Genomic DNA, 20619 nt, shown 5'->3' with positions numbered 1-20619 from the left:
TTGCTAGGATTTTTTTCTCCTGAGAAGCTTCTCAGCAGAAAAGAAAAGCAATAATTATTTTCAGAGGAAAAGAAAAATAATCATTATCTGCTGCTGTGGAATGCAACAGGTGCATCTTTGATTGCTCCATGTGAGTTGTTTTTACTTGATGACCAATGACAGCCATGTGTGTCAAGGCTGTGAGCAGTCACAAGGTTTTATTATCATTCCTTTCTATTCCTTTCAAGCCTTCTGATGAAATCCTGTCCTCTATTATTCTAGTATAGTTTTAATATATAATTTTCTTTTAATATAATACATATCATAAGATGAAAAATCAGCCTTCTGAAACGTGGAGTCAAAATTCTCATCTCTCCCTCATCCTGGGACCCCTGTGAGCACCACCCCATGTGGAATTGCAGCATTGTGCTGGATCTCTCACTGCCATTCATGAAAGGCACACATGAAACCTCTCAGAGCTCAATGGGACTTGCAGCCTCTCACTGGCCAGCTTTCATGTAACTTGACATCCTGCTGTGTGAAAAACAAGAAGGCACTAAACACTTGCCCCTTGCTATGCGAACTAGACAATAGCTGCATTTTTCATCAACGAAATAATCTCAAATTTAACTGTGAAGTCAGCTGTGATTTACTGTAAAAAGTGCAGTTAATAACTTGCATCTTTCTAGCTACAACATCAACATAAATGTCTAAAACTCTCTGGGCAGCCTGTTCCAATGCCTGACCACCCTTTCAGCAAAGACATTTTTCCCAATATCTGATCTAAGCCCCCTCTGGTGCAGCTTGAGGCCACTTCCTCTCATCCTGTCACTTGTTACCCAGGAAAAATGACTGAGTCCCACCTTGCTGCAGCCTCCTTTCAGGGAGTTGTAGGCTAACATCAAAGTTTCTCCTCAAAGCTCAGTTCTGGTTTACCAGAGAAATTGAATTTTAAGAATGGTATAGAAATTATTCAATTCCAATTGAACAGTGAAAAAGTAAACAGTAAAAACTCAAGTATTTAGGAAGCACAGATATTGAAAAGACATTTTTCAGGTATCTGCTAGTCTTCTTCAATTTGTAAAGTGATGGAAGGAAAGAAAAGCTGCAGATGAGAAAAGACACAGAATATTCTCTCTCATCACCAAGATGTGAAAGAAAAGGATGAGCTCATCTCTGACAGCACCAGCTTTTTCCATGCAGCATGTGCCACTTGGGCACATCACATGTCAGATAGGATCACAGCAGTGCCACACAGCAGAGCACACATTTGCACATGCCTTCTTCACTTGTCACCAGTGAGTCATCCCCTGCAAACCACAGAGAACTGATTGTTTTCACCTTAAAGAGGCAAACTTTGTTACCCCAAAGAACAAAAGTGTAAGTAGGTTCTTCAGTTCTGATGGAATTGTTACAAGGTTAGTCAGCATGCCCATAGTTATCTGTGCTTCACTGCTATACATGCATCTTTTGTATTGGTGTAAGGAAATTCTGATTCATAAAATATCCCAAGTAACTGTTATCAATTGTAAAACTGAAATGAGGACCCAGCTTAGCAGACTGCTCATCAACACCGAAAATAGCAAGGCCATGGAAATACTGACACAGAATAATATTGTTATTACCTCCTGCTTAGCTATCTGTAAACCACCAGTTTATCATCCACTGTCACAGTGGTCACAAGGGTCTTCAGGGTGAGACAGAGACGAGAATGTTGACCTCATGTTCAGAAGGGTTGATTTATTATTTTATTATATATATTACATTATTACTATGCTAAAAGGAATAGAAGGAAAAGTTCTCAGAAGCTAGCTAAGCTAAGAATAGAAAAGGAATGAATAACAAAGGTCTATGTCTCAGCAGAGAGTGAGACCCAGCTCTGCTGGGAGTGGTCACTAAATCCAAACATCCACAGGAGACCAATCACAGATCCACCTGTTGCATTCCACAGCAGCAGGTAACCATTGCTTACATTTTGTTGCTGAGGCCACAGCTTCTCAGAAGGGAGAAAAATCCTAAAGAAAGGATTTTTATGAAAATGTATTGGTGACAATACACATCTATTATTTGATTCTATCTTCAAAGAGAAGCTTAATACCAACATTGAACATACAAAATGCACGCTCACTGTGAGCAAAGCAGCCACAGAGCTCTTCCCAAGGGGCCACACTGTTCTCACTCAGCCCTGTGCTGTGAAATTGTCTTCAGCTGCTCCATTGCCCTCTCTGCCCACCCCTTGGCACAAAGGTCCTGCCACAGCCCAGCCAAAGCACAACTTGGAACTGCAGCTCTGAGGTTTCCATTTGGGATGTTCTGGCCTCTCAATATTTACTGCAAAACCTGTTTTCCTTCTAACAAGAAATTGCATGACTCCAAGTTTGGGATCTGCCACTGCATGTCACATTTCTTTAAATCTCTGATAGCTTTCTCTTAATTGTGAAGTTAGAAGAATCTCTGGAAAATTCACTAAGAAGCAATAGATGAGAAGGAACTTGTCTTTCTATATTCTTTAGCAGAAAAAAAAAAAAAGCTTAAACTTGAGCTTAGTACTGGCACAGCACTGAGAGGCAAGAGGCATTTTTGCATAGTTGCCAAAACTGACACATCTTGGGGAACTTGGCACAACTCCTTTTAAAACAAGCCTTGCTCTCCTTTGACAGAGATGGGGTTCACTGCATCCTCACACTTCACTGGAGGTGTAGGAGCAAGCTGAGACTGGGGAAAACCTGGCCACAGCAAGTTTACAGAGGAAGCCAATTAAAGAATGTGATCTATAGACCATAAAGTGTAGGAAGCACCTTAAGATCATGCCTCATCAGAGGCTTGTTCCAAAGCAAGTAAACTCCATCAAGATCAATAAGCCCTTGAAGTGGATTCCAGACAATTCATACAGGGGAAAAAAAAATATATATATATAAGTTCTTTCAAAGGGAAGAATAGCAAACCAGGACAAAGAGGGAGAGGCTGCAGATAAGTGGGTGCAGCCAGAGGTAACATAAAAGGCTGCACTCAAGATACAGAAGTCTACTGAAGCATCTCAAAGTGCCATAGCTCCATATATTGCAGAAACCATTCTTTTTATTCTTCCACTCTTTTATTATTTCTTGAGTCAAAGCCAGGAGCTCCCTGAGCAGATCTCTGATTTCAGAACTGCTGCACTCAGATGAATAATAGATACCAACTCTGAAAGGAAATAATTTGAAACTTCAGATTTGCTTTAGCACCACAGCAAAGCCTTTATTGTCTCCACAAGTGGATGTAGCCTGCTGCACAGAAAAATGTGTACTCTCCTGTTTCCAGGATAAGGCTTCTCCTCAGGACAAAAGAGAATTAGTGATAACCTTTACTTTACATGGGCCAGAACCTTAACCTGAGCACAGATGTGCATATTTCCACAGATGGCACTTTCAGGTGAGGATTGTGACAACAACATTTGAGGGACTGAAGAAAAAATTCTTTTTCTTGCTCCTATTTATGCCATTTTCTTCCCCACAGATGTGGAAGTGTTGTGGTTTTACCCAAGCTGGCAGCTGAGTGGGACACAGCTGCTCACTCACTCCCCTAGCATTCCCAGAGGGGCTGAAGGCCCTCTCCTCCTCCTCCTCCCTGCATGGGGGGACCAGGGCAGAGAGAATTAGAGAAGGCAGGCAGTGGAGCAGTGGCTCTCCCTGTTTTCCAGGTAGCAGAGCTGAGACAGGCCTGGCCCACAACTTCCTTTGTGTGGTGTGGCTGTGTGACCGTGTTCACAGGGGTCTTGGGATGAGGGAAGAGACGAGGATCTGACTCCATGTCCAGAAGGCTTGATTTATTATTTTATTATATATATTACATTAAAACTATACTAAAAGAATTGAAGAAAGCTAGCCTTCTGATGAAATCCTAAGAATAGAAAAAGAATGATAACAGTGTCTTGTGACTGATGGAGACAGTCCAGACAGCTGGACTGTGATTGGTCATTAATTAGAAACAACCACATGAGACCAATCACAGATCCACCTGTTGCATTCCACAGCAGCAGATAACCATTGTTGACAGTTTGTTCCTGAGGCCTCACAGGAGAAAAAAATCCTAAGGAAAGGGTTTTCCATAAAACATGTCTGTGACATGGCTGGGCAGTAGCAGAGCTGGCACTCTAACCTGACCACACAGTCTCAGAGAAATGCTTCATATGTACCAACCACCTGAGAAGGTTCCTTTCCTGACTATGCTGAAAGGAAAAACCTTAGGTTTGAAGCATTATTTCCATGGAAAATAATCTCCCCTAAGCTATGAGAGTGTCAAACTAACTCACATCTCTGGAGCCCTGTCCCACACACAATTATACCAACAGCAAAACTGACACACAGAGCATTGCTGTGAACACACACACAAGACACTTCTTTTGCTACTCTTCCTGTTGGATATAATCCTGCCTCATAGTGGTCTTGTTCCAAACTGATTAAACTCCTTTATGAACAATGCAGCCCTTGAAGTGTGTCCCTGACAGCACTTAGTGAGAAAATGACATGTTCCTCCAAGCAGAAGGAATAGCTAACAGGACAAAAGAAAGCTTACATAAGTAGTACAGTTGATCTTCCCGAAAGAACTTTCTAAAATACTAAACCCTGCAACACAGAACTGAGTGAATAACAAAAGTCAGAGTTGGTTTAACAGAAGGTCATTTTCCACTTTGAAAGATTTTCCCTTATCAGGAGCAGTATCATAAGGTAGAACCTCTGAGGAAAAAACCCTGGGCAAATATCCTAAGGTGTCAACATTTTCGCCTGCCTGCATTCTCAAGACCTCTTAAAGAAAGATTTATATTAACAGAACAATACAAACTTGTCCTAGCAGGAACTTGAACTCTGTGACTGTTCCCTCCTAAAATATACTCTTTCTTGTCTGTTCTCTTTGCAAACACTTGAATTGCCAAAATCATCTGACTCACCTGCCCCCAGCAGTAAGCAGCCCTAAGTCCTTCTCATGAATAACACTTTCTCCTTTCCCTTCTGACTGTAGTTCAGCTTAGCTACTAGCACAGGATCCATGGATCCTGCAGGAGAAATCAAGCACATCCTTGAGGACTGCCTATTATTCCTTTCATTCACCACTAAATGTGCAGGAATGAGATCGTTATGGTCCCTTACAACCCAAATCACTATGAAAGAGTATGAAAACACTCCATGTTATTTTTTGTTCCTCAGCTGCTTTTCCAAATGAGGCAATAATGTAGTGGCTTTCTAACTCCGTCCTTGTAGAGATGAAAATTTATTAGAGCACCTGACCACTCCAGTGGAAGCAGATATATCATTCTGATGGAAAAATTCATGAGTTCGTATCTGCCCTTACAGACATTTCAACCTCAGAAATTACCTTGTGTTCTAGGAGAGGAAAGGGAAACACAAATATTTGTTTGGGTCATTGGGGAAGAAAAGGGGAAAATACTGATCAGTATTTCCTAGGATCAGTAGAGTGGACATTAAAGCCATGGCAAGTTATAATCCATAACTTACAGCTGAAGCTGCATCAGAACTGCAGATGATAATTCAGACTGGATCATCTTTTTGTTATACTATAGCATCCCACAGAAAATCACCACTAGAAAGGCTGCTCAGAGCTTTCACTTTAATGTGGGAAACCATAATTGTGCTTCAGGCATCTCAGTCAAGCAGAACAAACAAGCTAAAAAAAATAATTTGAAGCACAGACTCTAGCCATGACCCTGTTAGACATCAAATGTTTTTCATTTAATTTAACCAAGAACTAAGAACTTTCTCTGCTTACAACATTTTATGAACTTGACTGACTGCAGAGGAGGTATTTTAAGACTCTACTGCTAAGTTACTTGTGAAAGCATTTGTAATTTAGCACATAAGCATACAGGAGGTAAAAACTTAGCTATTAGTGATTAACAATAGGTATTTATTCTGAATTTTCTGGGTTTTGTTGTTTTGGGTTTTAATCTATTGTCAAAGAACCATTTTTATAGAACATTTATTGCCTCTCAAAGGAAATTTGCAACTTGTACTACAACCATTTTGGTTCTGTCCTAGAACTCTTTCCAGAGCTGAAAACACCAACTAATGGGGCTAAGCCTCTGATTTAAGACCAAACTGTCATCCTGTCTTGTAAAAACCTTGATGAATGTTGTCCTGTTTGCCAATTAAAAAAAAAAGTATATCCTTAAGATGAACAATATTGACAGGAATATTCACATACAGTTAGACACAAGAAAAAGCCTATGGAAGGTGAGATGAGCCTGACTCCTGCCTGTTGCACATCAGCTGACCTTGGACTATGTGTCCTTGCCCTTGTCTTCTTTCCAGGTAAGGAAAGATTGGGAGCAGCTTCTACTGCAACTTGGGCAGCTCTGGAAAATTTCCTGAGATAATCAGGAGATTGAGAATTACTTGCCCAGCTTTTGAAGGGGCTAAAACACCAGGGGTGATGTTGTGGTGTGTTGCAATGTCCTGTTTTACCTTCTCCCTTCCCCCTCGCTGAGTGTGCCCTGTCAATCAGGCTAACATACCAGCAAGGCGTCGTGTGATAGGTGTCCCTAGTCCCTTGAGACCCTGCCCCTTCACCTGGTTGGTGGCTCACCTGTCCCCTCCCCTTCCCCTGCCCTGAGCTTAAAATGTTAATGAGACCATGCGGCCTCATTCTGTTGGAGGAATTGTCTGGGTGCAGACCTCTGCACCCATGGAATAAACATCTGGATATAACCCTCTGGCAGAATCCACTCCTTCCTTCTCTTCACCATCGCCAGAAGCTCTCTCCTGAGGTAAACGGAGTCCTGACAAGCCTGGACTTGCGTCTTGTGCCCCGCTGCACTCTCCTCTCAGCCAAGGTATCTCTGGGGTAAAACACCACAGTGCTGCCTTTGGCCCAGCAGCGAGGGTCAGAACTGGCCCAGGCACCATCTAACTGGTTATATTGGGATTCTTATTCCAATAGGGTGATTTACATTTGGCCACTGGCAAAGGCATCACAGCAAGATGTGCCTGTAAATAAGGTGTCATTAATTTATCTGTTTCATACCACTGAGTTATTGAAGCACTGGATGCTGCTAAATCAATAATAATCAATACCAGCAAATGCATGAACAGCACTTTTTCTTTGCTTTTTCAGCTTTGTAGCAGATGCTCAGCTGGAATAACTCTGCTCCCTGCCTCCAGGCACCCCAGCAGCAGTCAAGCTGGGACTCCACACCTCTAACTCTTGCACAGCATAAAATCATGGACACAGGAGGCAGCACAATCATTAGACACCCCTCTACAGTTTAAGATGCAATGCCTGGTTGTTTAAGTGGTGCTCATATTCACCTAATTTCATTTCTGGTAGTTTCAGTGTTTTGTCTCCTATCTGTCAAAACAGGGATCAAAACAGGGCACTGAAGGACCCAGCTCAATGTATTCCTTTAGATAGGAAAGTAATACTTATCAAAAAACCAAACAAGTTTTTCTACCCTCAGGAATTGTAGCAGCAAATGAGAAATTGGATTCTTTGTGTCATTCTACCATACATTAACAGACTCAGGAAATCTCACTAATAGGAAGTGCTAGAACTACTTTTTTCCTGATACTGCAATTACTGCTCTTACAGATATAATTAATCTTCTCCCTGCCTGCACTCAGTACATTTGCCACACAGCACCATCCCCAAAATGCTTGTTACATACCCTCAAAGCAGCACAGTTTACATTCACACTCAGTATTTATTACACAGGGGCTGAAGAGTTTGCATATCTGCATCCAGCCCTTCTCCACAGCTTTCCATTTCTCACACTTATCTTTGAAACAGCTGGAAGTAATTGCTGGAAAGCCCTGATAATCCTATTCAGATAAGCCACAAGTAACACCACATTTCTAGTCTTCAACAGTGTTCAAGTAAACCAGAACAAGAATCAACCAGCCTACATAGATATCAATCTCTGTAATACAGCTTTTTAAACTTTATTTGGTAATTCCATCAAATGCAGGTTAATAGGTGCATTTGATGGCATCTAAGTTATGTATAAAAGGGTACAAAGAGCAGCCACACATCCAACAAGAAAAACACTAAGTCTTGAAAACGGGACTTCTTTTTAATGCAGCTAAGTGGAAATTATCAACTTTCTTTTCTTCAAGGTTACACCCAAGTTTCATATATGGCATGATCCCCAGCTGTGCAGATGCTTAAGCTGCATTCATGTTAACAGATGTTAAATATTTCAGTCTCTGAAACCATGACCACAAAACAAAGAATTTCAATGGCTACATTTGAATATGCAAATTTGAAATGTCACTCTTGATGAGCAGGCAGAATACTTTCGTTTCCTCCAACTTAAGGATTCCTTGATTTCAGATCCAAAAGAAAGAGATGCCATCATGGCACCTGGCCTCCAAAATTCCTGCAATACACAGAGTTTCTCCAGAAACACAGAATTAGCCCTTGTGCTCACTGCATGCTTTGCTCTCTCATATTTACTGTCAAGCAAAGAGCAAACCCAGGCTGGGTACCTGGAGCATCTGATTCTGCTGTGACCAGTCAAGTAATGCCCTTTGCTGTGCAAACCTTATGCCATTTTTTTTACTGGATCCAATTATGCCCAGGAAACAGAATGGGTACAGTCATGTGAAGCAAAAAAAGGAAGTGCAAATTGCAACCTCCTATGCACTGCTGAAGCATTTACAAGTTAAAAATCCACTGCTTCTTCCCAACATGGCTCTGTCCACAGAGTGACTTTCTACTTCTTCCTTTTTAATTGTTGTGCTTGGACACAGGTTACAGGTTTTCCTTAGATACTTGTTCACAGCAAGAAAATAAATGTATGATGCAGACAGATAGAAATATTCACTCAGTTTTACATCAGGAGAAGAAATTCTGTGAGAAATAGTTTGCCAAGTAACAAATGGTGATTGTCAGGCCACAACTAGGGTAGTACTACACAGACAACAGCAGATAGTTGTCACCATCATGTTTTCTGGAAAAATCCCCTTGCCCGGGATTCTTCTCCTGGGAAGCTGAGAAGTCTCAGAGAAAAAGGTTTTACTTAATGACCAATCATGGTCCAGCTGTGTTTCGGCTCTGGAGAGAGTCACAAGTTTTTCATTATTTTCATTATTTTTCATTATTCATTTTTTATTATCTTTTAGACTTCTGTCTGTATCCTTTAGTATAGGTTTACTATAGCATTCTTTAATATAATATAGATCATAAAATAATAAATTAGCCTTCTAAGAACACAGAGTCAGATTCATTCCTTCCTCCTCCAATGGGGGACCCAGAAAATACCACAGATAATTTTTTAGTCATCAGGCAGAGGGCAAATGCAGCACAAGGCTCTATTTCTCTCCTATTTCCATAAATATTTCTCTATAATTCAGCTTTCAGTATCTTTCATCAGCCCTCCCTTTTATTTGACATCATCAATTTAAGTTGCTCCCCTGTTGCTATTTCCTCCTTCTCTGCGAAGTGCAGCCATTCCTCCTATATCTCTCTGTAATTTGCCTAAACAGCAGTTGATCACATGGTTCTAACAGCAAGCATCCACCACAATATCAAAAAAAAAAATCTAGGAAGCTCCTGAGACATTAAGAGACAGTGAACCCAGCATTGCTTCTTGATGGTTAAAAGTATTTTTCAACCAGTAGAGTTTTTTCTCTAACAGATTTCTTTTTATCAAGAGAAAAATCTTTAAATGCATGCTTCTAAGGTTCCACATACAACAATTTGATATTAATAGAAAGAATAAAAACCCCTCTGACAGACCTGAAAGATAAAGCAAACCTTTAGGAATTGTGCTACATTCAGCAGCTGTACTGCAATGCACAGGCTCACCGAAGCCTGTCGGCAAATTTGGTGCAAGTGACAAGGTAATTAACAACTTACTGCTAAAAAATAATCAAGTTCAGCTCTACCTCTGCAAAGAATTTTAGCCATTTGTCTAGCTCTCCACAACCTAGCCAGTGCATGCTAACTACAGGAATAAGGGAAAACAGCGTGGCCTTGGCTTTGGGCTTATAGCAGGGTCAGCACATACATTCAGCACTTACTGGTAGGCAAAGGGGGTGAATGAAGAGTTCCACCCAGCTTTGCAAATGGGGAAATTTGACTGCGAAATAGAAAAAAGCTGTTTGAGGAGTAGGGCCAAATTTTCTTCCCTGAATTCATTTAGAAACCACAGTCATGGATCTGGTGTGAGGCAGATCTGTTCTGTTCCAGTACTGCAGACAATGGGCACTAAATACTGTGGGAGCACTTAGGGTACAGAGTAATTCTTCAGATAGATCTGATGCCTTCTTATAAACTTTGTACTGATCTAAGGGAAGTCAAAAAGCAACTCAAAAATCCAGCTTAGGTAACTAATCTTACAAATCCAAGTGAACAAACCCAGTCCCATTGCTCACTGACAAACACTAGTTTTCTTTGCAGCACCTGTTCACACATCAGGAAACCACTTGCACTTCCAGTACACCAGTTGAATGCCCATATGTCCATCTTGCAGCTGAGTTATCTGAGGCATCAAACAGGCTAAAAATACTTAAGGTCCCAGAAGAAAGCAGGGCCAGGCTAGAGCATCATTTGATATGAAAACAGCAGTCATCCTTCCAGCACAATATCCATGCCCACTAACTTGGAACAGTTGGTCTGACTGCAGTTTGGTCCACTGCTGCCCAGTTATTGATGTAACATTCTCTCTAAAATGCTTTCTAGTGAAGGTTAGCATATCCTTGCTTTTGTTTGAAACATCTGCTGTCAAAAACCTTCCAAGATATCAGCCCATGCTGCTGCGGTTTTACTTCACACTAGGTAAGTTTACAGGATTCTTTACACAGAGATTCTGGTCTAACATCAGTTTTTCAGCCCTTTTATTTAATGGATTTTATCAAATCTGGTAGATTTTATGTCCAGATTGGGGATGTTAACAGGTAATTTTTACATTCAGCATTTCTCAGCTCTTCTCTTTACTAATCCAAACTAACCATTTCCATTGCCGTTTTAAGGGCTGAGTTGTTACTGTAACATTGCAATCCTACTGACAGCATCTCTCCATGTGCTGCCAGAATCCATGAGCAGCATGCAGGAGAATGTCAAACCCAATTGTTCATCACAAGCACTCCATCCACTGATAAATGCTTGCCCAGCTCAAAACCCACCCCGCTCTGCAGAAACTTCTGGCATTTGATTTGAACACAAAATTCAAGCATGATACAAAAACCAGAGGGTAAAATCTCTGGAGCCTGGCTGGAGTATCATATATCTAGGAAGATTAGACATCAGTGTTGCTACCAGTAACGTGAGACTCCAGAGAGCATTTCCCATGGTGTGCTGCACACGTTTCACTGGAACACCAGTGCCTGTGGCTTATCTCTCCAGACTCAGCTCTCCACAAGAAAAAGCAGTCAATTAGCTAAAAGTCCTGCATAGACAAGTTCAATTACATCTATTTCTTCAGACCCCCATGGGGATAAACTATACGCAGGACCAACAGGGTTGATAATTAACAACCAAATTATAAAGCAGAAGTTAAGTTACCATAATCCACGAAAGAGTTAAGCTTGGAGGCAAAAGATGAAAGAAAGCCTAGCAAAAAAAGCCTATGGTAGCTTGTTCAAAATGAATTACTCAGTCTAATGTTTGCCCTTTAAGTCATTCCAGACTTACTACAATATATCTGCTAGTGTTTTGGCCTCTAGATAACCTTCCTAGTAAATCAAAGCAAAACAGTGCATAATTAAAACCTAGTCTGGTTCAGATTATAGAATATACAATTTATTTTTACAAGTAAGAAGACAAACCCCATAATTCACTTGACATTTCACCACTCTCTTGAAATATAGTCTTTCCACTGGTGAAAATAAACTGCCTAGCAGCTGTGTTATATATTTCACCTAAATGTATATTTAGATCCATGATGTGCACAGTCTAACAGATTTGTAGCAGTTTTAAGGAGCAGAGACAGTCCCTACTCAGCTTTCACACAGGCAAGTTGGGAAAACATGGTAATAAATGGCATTTGGGTAAACAGAAGAACAGTAGAGACCAGCAGGATACTTCATTGGTACCATTTCATTGAGAAATAGCCTTTACCTTGTTTGGATTCCTTCATTCCAACCTGTGTCTGCAGGATCCCTGTGCTCAGAACCAGTGAGGTGCTAACAGCACAAGTTTCACAGTTAAAATCCCAATGATAGCCCCAACACCACTGAGCTCTGTACACACAGTGGTTTGTACTGGGTGGGATATCCAGGCAGAGCTGGTCATGTGTGTCTCAAGAATGCACCCTGCCAACACAAACTCTACCCTCAAACTCAGAATTTCAGAGAAATCCCTAATATCTGGCTCATTTCCTACTCTCCTCAGTTCAGTTCACTTCCCTGCTCCATTGATGCTGAAAGCTCACAGGATCATTCTGTACATCCTTAGCTGGAATGCCAATTCCATGCATTTTCAATAGATCCATGATTAAGCCTGGACACTTGATGGAAGATGCAAGAGAAAAGGGAATCATCTCTGCATGTTCTTGCCCCCTTTTTTGTGGCTCCCACTCCATCACAGACAGAACAACTGCATCCTACTTTCCTCAGCCATAAGCAATGCTAACTGTGGCACATTTTGTACAGGTAACACAACAGTTTCTTCAGCTATAAGCTTTGAGATAGCTTCTGCAAGGAAAACAAAACTTAATCCCAAAATAAGCAATCACCATCTTCTTTACTACAGCCCTCATCCCTGTTTGTCCCTTGCTACTCCATGACTGCAGCAAAGCCTGCATTACACCAGACAGAGAAGATGATTTCCTGTTGTTCCTGTGTGACAATCTTTGTGTTACTGCTGTGCCACAATCCCAGGGGAGCTCAGCTCACAGCCAGGCACCAGAGCCTGCTCTGGGTCTTCCACCTTGCCTGTGACAAGGAGCTGCTGGGACGGCTTCAGCTGGAAACAAGCCCTTGCTCCAGGCTACGTTCTGTACATTTTCTGTATTGCTACCTCAAAGATATCCTTGCAAACCAGGACTGCCCAGGACTTCTGACACTGTCAGTGCTCCTGACAAATTATATCTCCTAAAATGAAAGGGGAGGAAGGATATTTCAATAATAAGAGAAGACCAATAGTCCTTAGCAAAACTTATTTGCATTAAATCACAATCTTGGGAATTGCTGAGTACCAGTGGCTCTGCTTTCTCAGTAAAGTGTTTACTGCAGACAGCAGCCAAGTCAACCCCAGAAAATCATACCCACAAACATATACCAGAAGAAATAACTTTTTTTGTCCCATTAGCTCTGTCTTGACACATAGAAACTATCATTTTTGCCCTTTCATACTGTCACATGTTAGTTACAGTAGTCTGTTACCATCAACACCACATTTTCCATTCATGTGAGCAATCTGTGGCTCATTTCAATCTCCAAACCAGAGGTTTTGCCATTGGCATGGCCTCAGTCACTGTCAGAGGAAGGGTTAACCCTTGGGGTCATGTGGCTGTCGTGCCATGAGAGACAGTGCTCTGAGTATCATTTCTCCTGTCCAATGACTGCTGCCTAAAGGTGGTGTAAGCACACCACATCCCAGGCAGGATGGCTCCCTCCATAGGCAAGCAGGATAACCAACTCTCTCCTGGGCAAAAGGTGCCACACACATCCCAAAAGGTGAACATTTTTCTCTGGGGTTTCTCATCTTTAGGAGACTGGATGATTGATTGTCCACACAGTGCCATGGGCAATGCTGTGTGAGAGGCATCCTTGCTCCCTGACCACCCTGCAGGCCCCACTGAGGTGGTTTGGGAAAACTCACATTTAGCTGTCCTGTCTGCTTCTCAAACCCTGATTCAGGTGGGCTCCAATTAGCTGGTTTGTAAATTAAAGGTACAGGGCACTGGTCCATGTCCTCCCTTATCTGAAGCACTGACATTAAGGGACTGTTGGACCAGGGTGCATTTCCCCTTTGAGAAATAGTGTGGGACTCATTTGTCAGGGCTGGCAAAGGCTTTGTGTGGCCTCCATCACAGCTTTGGGCTACTGCTCCCAAGAATTGTCTCCAAACCAGGTGAACCTGAAAAACTCAACCCCCCCAAGGAATCCTAAACTTTTATATCATCTTAACTGTGTTTTGCAATTTCTCCTGTCTTTCTCTAGATCTTAGTAACATGATACACTGCTACTTACTCTTTCCTAAAGGGAAATCAGTGGAAGAGCAAAGACTAATTCCCACCTCCAGATATTGGAACAAACACACTCAGGCTGAGTTTTCTCTCAAGCCTTCCTCTAAGGCAGTAGCAGAAGGTACCACTATGGACATCACTCAACAGCTTGTCCTCAAACAGTGGGGAAATCCCTGCAGAGCATTTTTGATCTAACAGAAATAATCCCTGGCTCACATGTTATGTGTTTCTCAGCTGAAGGGGACTAGAGGATTGGTTATGGGCACAGAGCAACAGGCAATGCTCTGTGAGAAGCACCCTTGCTCCCTGACCACACTAAGCTCATTTGGGACACCTCACATGTGGCTTTCCTCTCTGGTGCTTGGGAACCCTAATTCAGGTGAGGTAGCTTTTATTTTTGAAGCAAACCACCATCAAGAACTCTGATAGAGGAGAAATCAATTTTTTCAAGAAAAATTCTTCATTACTGTGTTTAAGAAAGGATCTTGTAGTCTCACCTCAACAGCCCCATGGCTTTTACTGGCAGTCCCTAATGCACTAGACAGGAGGCTCCTGTGTGCAATGAAATTATGCTTTCTCTGTGCTAATACTGGAAATAAACTATGACACCACTTTTGAATCACTGGGTGTCCTTAGGAGCTTAAAATGGTTCAGCACAGATTGGGGGCAGCAAAGGAGACCAGCTGCAGAGCACACCAAGAATGATCCATGTGGCAAAGCAGCAAGTGTCTGAGAATGTTCTATGCAATGTCCTGCTGCTAGTACTCAGGTTTCATGGCAGCAAACTAGTTGTTCAGTATTGTAGAACACAAAGAAAGGGTTCAAGAGCAGGGATGTCCAGGAGAAGATTCCTTCATCTTCCCCCAGATTGCCGTGCTGAGCATGATGCCATATGGTCTGGAATGTCCCCTGGGTCAGCTGGGGCCAGTTTTCCTGGCTGTGTCCCCCCTCCCAAGTCCTTGCACACCCCCAGCATCCTTGCTGGCAGGGCAGTACCAGAAGCAGAAAAGGCCTTGATGTTGTACAAGCCCTGCTCAGCAGGAACCAAAACATCCCTGTGTTATCAACAGTGTATTCAGCACAATTCCAAAACACAGCCCCACGCCTGCTACTGGGGAGAAAATTAACTCTACCCCAGCCAAAACCAGCACACATGGAGACAGCAGCTTGTACATTTCAGAGAAACTAAAGCTCCTTACTAGCCATGCACAAAAACCAATTATGACATAGGATAGTTAAGAAAGATGAGATCAAAGCTGAATTGAGGTGAGCCAGAAGCCCATGACAGGTTAGGCACAAACCACGGAATCCAGCACAGCCTGATTTACCCATCTGGTCCTCACGGCATAGCTGGGATTTGTCTATGGCACAGACACTGTGGGAAAGCATCAATCTGAAACTGAAATCTGCTTCTTGCCACCTGACTGTCACAAGGAAAATCCACAGTGGCAGGGACTGGCACAGCTTCCTCCCTTGTGCTCCACTCCCAGGTGCCACAGGAACCACTGTGAGATGGACTAAGGACCAGGGCAGCTTGCTGGGTTCTTGCAGTGGAAACTTCCACTGTGGGGCTCACTGCTCATTGAGGGAAAGCACCCAGCCATTCACCCTCACACGTGTGGAGGTGCAGCAGCCCTCCAGGTCACCGTGCACAGCAGCCATTTCCAGGGAACAAAGAACCAACTGTGTGGAAAACATGAATAAAACATAGCCCGTGCAAGGCAATAAAGAAAAGCCCTTATCACAAGCTGAAACAATAACACACCGTTGATTCCTCAAGACATGCCCCAAAACCAAACTGTTTAAAGCGTAACTTTTTAATGGGATATAGCTCAGAAAATATTTTAGGTACTACAACAGGTGCCATTATCACAGTGCCCATTTGTACTATCAGGATATTTTCATTTGGGATTCCTAACTCCCTTCTGCTGCACATGCATTAGCCTTGTGAGCCAATTTCAGTCAGAGATTTCTCACCTGCTCAGAACCAGGCCCATGTCAGCTTATTTCTGTGCAATTCCTCTCAAAATGTGCCCCCTTCCCATGCAACACCAGCTTTGAGAAGTACAGTCCTGCTGGCTCCAGCTGGGGTCTCCTTCTCAGGGACTCCCCACTAGAAACAGTCACTATTAATGGTGGATTAACAGTCATTGTTAATGTTGCACATCTGTAGCACTTTGGGACACCTTTACAGCTGTTTCACTGGAGAATGGGGCACACTGGGCTGCCAGGGTTGTAGCTCTAACCCCTCCAGAGCCATGTCCCAGCCACATGAAAGCCACAGGACAGGTTTATAACTGCACCTAGCACACAAAACAGCTGCTGAACACCCCAAACTAACAACCTAGTCACACTTGCTGTGAGGTAGAATCAGTGTTTCATTCCTGAAGCCCTTAAAATGTGAGCTAACAGATTCCCTTCCCTGAACTATCTAACCTGTAGAAATCCTAAGCTGGCTCTGTGGTGCTCTTGGGAAAATCAATCCAGCTGAGTGCAAAGGGCTTCCCACCAAGATGGAACATATTTCATTCTGTGAGAATGCAATGATTTGTTCTAGCCTAAGAATTGATTGCTATGGGTGAGAAAGAAAAGCCAACCATTTCACAGATTCTCTCCTGTTTTAGTACAAGTTAATATCACAATCAGCATCCAGGAGCAATTGCAGAATGTCAACAATGGAGGAAAATGCCTGACAGCTCTACAAGTGTGGGAAAAACAAGCTTGGAGGAGCAAATGGAACATCTTAAACCATCTTCTCTTAACTACCAGAACTGTTTGAGACCCTCAGGAGCAGGTAGCAGCTGGCTGGTATCACTCTCAGACACTGGAGCAAAAATAAGTCATCTGTAATGAGCAGATTGCTTTGCTCCCAGCTCCCACAAGATGCATAAACACACTTAAACATCCCCAGTGCCTGCTGTCAGCACAGGTGGGCTTGGAAGAAACCCTTTGATGCAAGAGGGTTTTCTGCCTCACCTCCTCTTCCAGCTGCAGCTTCCAGTAGGATTCCAGCTGGATTCCTCTGCACAGGCTGGGGCATGCAACAGCTTGGCAATGAGATTAATGGGCACAAGGCAACAAAACTGAGATCAGGGCAAAACCAGATCTGTCCTTGGGCAGAGAGAAGAGGAACAACTGGCTATGAAATTGAATGCCTGCACAACAGGACATGTAATTGAATTGTCAGTCATCTTTTTTCAATTAAAAATTATGCAAGAGTCCAGCCTGTGATGAAGTACTACAACTGATAATCCAATCTGTGTCCCTTAGAGGTCTCTTACCCATCTGTCTCCCAGAGGCTGTCCACACTGATGCCAGGAGGCAGCATGCTGCTGGGATTTCATGACCAGCCTCAGTCCATAAATCATACTCAGAAAGAGCCAAATGCACAAGCTCCAGCTGACAGCAGAAAGCATTTCTGAACAACCCCACCACTCTGCTCACAGAGAGAACAAGGCACCCCACTGCAAGGTAGGGCAGACAGATTTGAAAATCACCCACCTGCCCTTTGATGCTCCCCAAGGATCCAGCTGGGTCACTCACCAGCCCTAATGTCAGTGTCTCTCACTAGAGGCAAGGCACAACTGTTATCAGCTTTTCACCCATGTTTGATAACTCCCTGGAAAATGTTTTCCTGACTTGACTGAGGCAAGGAGCAGCAACAACAGAGTGCCTCACACGTGGCAATACATCCTCTAGCATCTCACTTTCTGATCAAGGAATTTCAATATGTATTTCATTGGTTAAAGTCAAGCTGTCAGATGAAATGTGATTACCTTATTGGAAAATAGAATATAACCTTCCACTCAGACCCAGAGGTTGGTGCCATTATTATTTGAGGCATTTGATTGCTTTGCTGTCTGGCCATAAATTTCTGATGCAGTTCTGCCTCAGATACAAGCATCACAGAACAAAAACAATTAAAGGCTACAGCATGGCTGCTGTGCAGAATTGGGTAAGGTACAAGTCTTTTCACCTTCAAATCACTTCTCAGATTGAAAAAGCTTAAAGCTTGAACCGACCACTAGGTCATGATCACCTCCTGCATGTCAGATAGACCCTTAAAATGCACTGTTGCCTTTGGACTAAACTCAGCCAGTATTAAACTGCCCAAGCCACTTTCCAGCCAGGCAGCCATTCTGGATTTCAGGACAGCAAAACCGTGGAAGCCTACCCTTGCCTTTTGACAGCTATTTCCAGAGCTTAATTCCTGCTCTGAGGAGCTGCTGCTTTGTTTTCTCATTACAGCTGCATATTTCCATTTTTTTCCCATTTGTTACTGCATCTCTTACCCTAGATCTGTGAATATGCTTTGCAAGGAAGAAAATGGATAGTCAGCCACTCCAGGGACTTCTGAGAGAGCTCAACAGCCTAAATTCCTCAGGTCCTCCCTAAGAAAAATTCACCTTTTTAAAAATCAGTCTCACCACACTTTACTGTACTGTCCATGTGTTTTAATACAGCTTTAAAAGCACACACAAATATTTCAGGCTTATTTCTCTTAATGGCTTCATCCAGTACAAATATGCAGCACAAAAAGCAATGAAATACTGACACACCTGTGTCTAATTTGCATGCAGCCATTTCTATTTTGCATTAATGACTCCCCTCCACCCTGACTGCCTTCACTGTAGCACAGCACCCACAAACATCATTCTATCAGCTCTTTGCTTGCAGACTGCAAACAAAAATGCTTAATTGAAGCTGCCTCTAACAAAAACTCCCAGCTGATAAGGATTCCTTAATCAACAGCCAGAATGACATCAGTTTGTTAACTCTTATCCTATCAGCTCCTGAACAGTTAATTCTTGCAAATCACAAGCACCTGTGAGGTTGGGTACCTCTTGTCCCCTGCACAATTACTTTTTTCAACCCTACTTATCTTGTTTGGCAGCATCTGTTCCCCTTTAAGTCACATTGACCTACACTAATACATTCCCATCCTGTAGTTTTTTATTGAGTGAATCACATTTCTGTTTTGACATATTTTCCCTGAGAATGCTGATAGGATAGCCAGCCTATGGATGAGCCCTAAACCAATGTGAGCTCCTAGTCCAGTGATCAACTCCCATCTGTTTATCTCTTCACATCTGCCACAAAGAGGAGAAGCAGCCTTTACAATACAAAGGCAAACTCCACCTAAAAACCACACATAAAAATTCAATGTAAATCTGGAGTAGATATTTTTTTCACTGTGAAAGCTGCAGCAACTTTTGCAAGCAACAACAAAAAAATCCTTATGATCCTGTCTTGGGTCTTCAGTTCCCCCTACAGTACAAATACACCTTCTGAGGTCATGCATTCTGTACTAGCCCCCCTGGCTGGGTGTGCATCCTGAATTCCCCAGCAGCCTCCAGGGAATTCATAATCTTGCCCTCTCTGCTAATCCTCCCCTGGCTGGCAATCTTTATTCTGCATGGAAGGAAAAAGCATCAGATCAGAGCAGCTGCCCCCAGGTGAGGGGAGCAGGTATTGAGCTCCATTAGCAAAACCCCACAGATCAAAGCTATTGACAAGCTGCTGGGAAAGGAGGCTTACAAAGGCAGAGCTGGATTCCCAGCCCTTCACAAAGATGACAACAATGGAAATAGCACAGGCTGGGAGCACTTTCAAGTAACAAGACATCTTACAAAAACTATGAGAATTTGAAATTTTCTGACTACTCCTCTCTGGTTTTATCCATTACCGAAAAGTAATGGATAAACACAACACAACAATTATCTGTTTTCAGATAGTAAGCATGCTAATTCAAAGGGCACAAAGTCATAATGCTGTCTATAATGCCACAAGCTACATGGAGTCCCAACAAAATGCCACATCCAACACAAATGTACAAGGCAAGGCAGTAGAAACTGGAGAAAGTGTCTATTCCTCATAACAGAGTATTATAGCTACTCATGGACTCTGACCATGCAAAATAGTTAAAAATACTTCACATACCTTATTATTTTCCTCTAATTTTATAATCAGTGCAGTACCTTGGGACTCTTCATATCTAGTAGAGACCAGCTAGCCAGACCATGCTGGAGAGAGAAGGTTCTGCTCTTCCTGGTCCTTAAAAACCCTCCAAAACAATCAGTGCCAATTGTTACATGAGGCTTTAATGGTGATCAGGTGTGCAACAACAGTGCCTGTTTTGAAAGCAAAGTCACAGCAGCTGGGAAGTGTTTTGTACCCAGAAACAAAGCATCATACAGGCAATAGTGGGGGCATCATATACCCTGAAATATGGAAGTTAGAACCATGATTGCAGCGTTTGAAAGCCAACAAAAATATCAATATGCTGGGACTCACCCAAAGCTGTGAGGTAACTGGTAACACATGTTTTCCTCAGTTCTTGCCCCAAACAATCCACACATGCTATGCTGTGAGAATACACCAGTTAAACTGGTAACTGATCTAGTTCCAACCCCCTGCCTTGGGCAGGAACACCTAGAACGGGCTGCTCAAAGGCCCTTCTGAGCTGGACTTAAACACTTCTAGGGATGGGACATCAACAGCCTCTCTGGACAACCTGT

At 42.7% G+C, this 20619-nt stretch overlaps 1 protein-coding gene across 1 annotated transcript in view; it reads right to left on the bottom strand.

Annotated features, from left to right (window-relative positions):
- ARHGAP24 (Rho GTPase activating protein 24) overlaps positions 1–20177 on the bottom strand; it is a 246647-nt gene extending 226470 nt beyond the window's left edge. Inside the window, exon 1 of the mRNA XM_064711178.1 lies at positions 20042–20177. The gene's annotated coding sequence lies outside the window, so the exon portion shown is untranslated. The remainder of the gene's footprint in view (positions 1–20041) is intronic.
- Between the last annotated feature and the right edge of the window lie 442 nt (positions 20178–20619).

This window comes from Zonotrichia leucophrys, chromosome 4 (genome assembly GCF_028769735.1).
Source record: "Zonotrichia leucophrys gambelii isolate GWCS_2022_RI chromosome 4, RI_Zleu_2.0, whole genome shotgun sequence".
NCBI lineage: Eukaryota > Metazoa > Chordata > Aves > Passeriformes > Passerellidae > Zonotrichia > Zonotrichia leucophrys.
This window is presented reverse-complemented; position numbering and strand designations above follow the sequence as displayed.